Genomic DNA, 4,426 nt, shown 5'->3' on the forward strand with positions numbered 1-4,426 from the left:
CCGACCTCGTGATCCGCCCGTCTCGGCCTCCCAAAGTGCTGGGATTACAGGCTTGAGCCACCGCGCCCGGCCAAGATCTCATAATATTTTAAGAAAGTTTGCGAATTTGTGTTGGGCTGCATTCAAAGCCGTCCTGGGCTGCATGCGGCCCATGGGCTGTGGGTTGACTAAGCTTGGCCCAAACCCTAGGTGCTATTGAATTTGGAGGCATTTCAGACTGTCGTAGTCAGGCAAAGTTTACAGAAGGAGATGGACTGAAAGCAGAGGGAAGTTCATCTGGGAAGTTAGAACAATGTGAGCACAATTCAAAGTATGCTTAAACTCGAATATTGTTTCCTAAAGTGTGGTCCACAGACCGGTAGCATCAGCATCACCTGGTAACTTATTAGAACTGCAGTTTCACAGTCCCCACCTGAGACCTACTGAATCAGAAATACTGGCAATGAGGTCCAGCAATCTATGCCCTCCAGGTGGTTCTGATGCATGCTAAAGTTTCAGAACCACTAGACTAGAGCAGAGGGTTATTGTATGAAATGAGTAGGCCAAAAACTCTAAAAAGATAGGCTGGGAACTCGTTGTGAACGACTTAGAATGTCAGGCAGGGAGTTTGTCTTTTATCCTGCAGACTAGAGCCACCAGCTTGTGACTTGGCTGGATTTGGCTCATAGAATGTGTTTTCTTTGGCTTGAAAGGTGTGTTTTTGGGGGATTTTAAATGGAATTAGTTGTCATCATTTAAAAATCAGCAGATTTTACAAAGAAATCTGTGCTTTCAGCTTACCTTGAAAAATCAGAAAACCTGGCAGTATGGGGCCTACATTCTATTATGGTAGCAATTGGTGGGAATAGCAAGAAGCTACCCCTTCAGATGGGACACATGCTCTCCAGTTTGCCACGATCCCTACCAGTTCCTTTTGTCTTACACACACCTTTACTTATTTACATTTCCTGCCTAGTGCTTGTAGGTATTTGAGTTTGTAACTTCTGTTGTGGATAGTGGGACATTAATGAAAATTTTGAGAAGCAGAATGACGAGATTTATGTATTTGTTAATTTATTTAACAAATATTAAACAAACATATATGCCAGATTGTACTCTGTTAAGTAATCAGTGTTCGAAGATGAATGAGTCCCAGCTAGCACCAGTGGCTCACGCCTATAATCGCAGCACTTTGGGAGGCCAAGGCTGGTGGATCACTTGAGGTCAGGAGTTCAAGACCAGCCTGGCCAACATAATGAAACCCCCTCTCTACTAAAAATAAAAAATTAGCCGGGGATAGTGGTGGGCATCTGTAATCCCAGCTACTTGGGAGGCTGAGGCGGGAGAATTGCTTGAACCCAGGTGGCGGAGGTTGCAGTGAGCCAAGATCATGCCATTGCACTCCAGCCTGGACAACAGAGCAAGACACCATCTCAAAGAAAAAAAAAAAATATTTACTTTGGAGACCCTATAGTTAGAATTTATAACATTGGTTGCATGAGTCATATCCATAATTCAAATCCTGTCTTCAATGTGTCATCTTCAGATTTATGTTGTGTAGGTAAGTTTAACTTTTTTGTTCCTGAGGTAATAGAAAATAATATATAAACTCAAATTCTTCAAGTGATTCTTTCACCTTAGTCTCCCAAAGTGCTGGGAGTATAGGTGTGAGCCACCAAGCCCCCATCTGTTTGGTCCCTTTTAACCACATACTCGTGCATGTAATAGTAGCCACTCATTGATTATATTGTGGAACATATGGCTGGCATTTTAGCAGCAAAAAAAGACCTCACATCTCGGCTCACTGCAGCCTGGACCTCCCACATTCAAGCAATCCTCCTGTCTCAGCCTCCCAAGTAGCTGGGACTACAGGCACATGCCACCACGCCTGGCTAATTTTTTGTATATTTTGTAGAGTTGTGGTTTTGCCATGTTGCCCAGGTTGGTCTCAAACTCCTGAGCTCAAGCTAACTGCCTGCCTTGACTTCCCAAAGTGCCAGGATTATAGGCATGAGTTACCACGTCCAGTCTGTGTACTTTACTTACGAATTAGCTCCTTAGTCATTGCCTTCTCCACCTTTACACACACATATACACCAGCTTCTAGAGGGAGTGTGACTTGCGTCTCTTGCTGTTGGTGACTTTTTAAATGAGCTGGATATGTGGTAAAGTGGCTGAGGTTGTAATTTGAGTGAGAAGAAAGTGTAGGGGAGGAGAAAGAGCTGGAGGGCATTAGATTACAAGTCAGGAGATGAGCTTGATGATCTGGATTCCAAAGCCTGGAAAGATTAGAAATGAAAATGTAGAAGAGATAACTGAGTCAAAAATAGGCATACTGACAGCAGAGAAAAAAAGGAAACTGTTCTCATAATTATTCATTTCCATCTTACACAGGTTGAAAAAGTGATATAATAGTTAAAGGAACAAAGGAGAAAATTCAGAAGGAAGGAAAAAATTGGTAAGTAACATATATAAAACCTCACTTTTTCATAGGTCAGATTTCTGCAATTTCTGCTTTGTTGTTCCTAGCTGAGAGATCACAGTAGATGGAAAAGGGTCTATAAGGCACTGAAAGAGCTGTCACAAAGTCCAGTAGCCTTATTCTGTTGGAGAGGCCCTCATTTGCTTATGTTGACTTGAAATTCTAATAATTATGGCTTCCTGATTTACATCCTACAACAGATTTAAAAAGAAAATTAGGAGGTAATGGTGGTTTATTGAAGGAGTTGGGTACATGACAATACTGATCAGTGATAATAGATAGCATGATGTCAGAAAAAAACTAGCTCAGAAAGGATAGCAAGCTGGGACCATTTGGTGACAGAAGGGCAAACAGTCCTATAGACCTACTGTAGCCCTTAGAAGCATCTCAGTTTTACAGGAAAACAACTGATAATCATAATCATGACTCTGAACTATAAATAAAAGGTGGTATTCCCTGTGGGAAATTATATAATTCACAATGGAAACGCTTTTTTTTTTTTTGAGATGGAGTTTTGCTCTTGTTGCCCAGGCTGGAGTGCAATGGCTCAATCACAGCTCACTGCAACCTCCGCCTCCCGGGTTCAAGCGATTCTCCTGCCTCAGCTTCCCGAGTAGTTGGGATTACAGGCATGGGCCACCATGCCCAGTTAGTTTTATATTTTTAGTAGAGTCGGAATTTCTCCACGTTGGTCAGGCTGGTCTCAAACTCCCGACCTCAGGTGATCCACCCACCTCGGCCTCCCAAAGTGCTAGGATTACAGGTGTGAGCTGCCACACCTGGCCAAAAACACATTTACCAAACACTGTTAAAGTGTTATAGTGGAACCAGGTGTAGTGGCTCACACTTGTAATCCCTTGAGAGGTTTGGGACATGGGAGGCTGAAGCTGGAGGATCACTTGAGTCCAGGAGTTTGAGACCAGCCTGGGCAACATAGTGAGACTCCTTTCTCTATAAAAAAATTGAAAACACGGCCAGGTACAGTGGCTCACACCTGTAATGCCAGCACTTTGGGAGGCTGAGGCGGGCAGATCACGAGGTCAGAAGATCGAGACCATCCTGGCTAACACGGTGAAACCCCATCTCCACTAAAAATACAAAAAATTAGCCGGGTATGGTGGCAGATGCCTGTAGTGCCAGCTACTCGGGAGGCTGAGGCAGGAGAATGGCGTGAACCCGGGAGGCAGAGCTTGCAGTGAGCCGAGATCACGCCTCTGCACGCCATCCGGCCTGGGCAACTCAGTGAGACTCCATCTCAAAAAACAACAACAAAAAAAATTGAAAACACATAAAAATTATCTGGGCACGGTGGTTCATGCCTGAAGTCCCAGCCCTCTGGGAGGTTGAAGCAGGAGGATTGCAAGAGTTCAAGGCTACAGTGAGCTGTGATTGTTCCACTGCACTCCAGCCTGGGTGACAGAGCAAGACCTTGTCAATAAAAATAAGTTTTTTTTAAAACCCGAAGTTTCTTTGGTATTTAGAAGGAAAGCATCTTGAAGGCACATTTGGTGGAGGAAAGACAAATTTGGGAAAATGTAATTATGGGGAACCGCTATTCCTTCCTTTATACATGGAACTATCATTGTAATATTTTTATCTTTCTTATGTTTTTCATTTTGATTTAACTGTTTGAAGCAGTAGCTATTTCTCAGTTGATGACAAGAAAGGGAAAATGTTTTATTCTCTTCCCAAAGTTAAAATCCAATGTAAACGGTGCCCAGTGGCACTGATCCTAGTGGTAGTTACTCTTCTGTACATAGTACCTCCCACAGTGGATATGGGTTTCAAGGCAGAGCTCATCACCTCAGATTTTCATTCTGTTTTTTCATTGGGGCAATATGAACCCCCTCCTGATTGATATCTTTTTATCTAAATGACTTTGATTCTTTTTTTTTTTTTTTTTGAGACGGAGTCTCGCTCTGTCACCCAGGCTGGAGTGCAGTGGCCAGATCTCAGCTCACTGCA

At 43.2% G+C, this 4,426-nt stretch overlaps 1 long non-coding RNA gene across 1 annotated transcript in view; it reads left to right on the plus strand.

The window, feature by feature from the left end:
- Positions 1–4,426, plus strand: part of LOC105517173 — an 8,352-nt gene that overhangs the window by 3,417 nt on the left and 509 nt on the right. The window contains exon 2 of the long non-coding RNA XR_001002628.1: positions 2,374–2,437. This is a non-coding gene — a long non-coding RNA (uncharacterized LOC105517173). The remainder of the gene's footprint in view (positions 1–2,373; positions 2,438–4,426) is intronic.

This window comes from Colobus angolensis, unplaced genomic scaffold (genome assembly GCF_000951035.1).
Source record: "Colobus angolensis palliatus isolate OR3802 unplaced genomic scaffold, Cang.pa_1.0 Scaffold3, whole genome shotgun sequence".
NCBI classification, from domain to species: Eukaryota; Metazoa; Chordata; class Mammalia; order Primates; family Cercopithecidae; genus Colobus; species Colobus angolensis.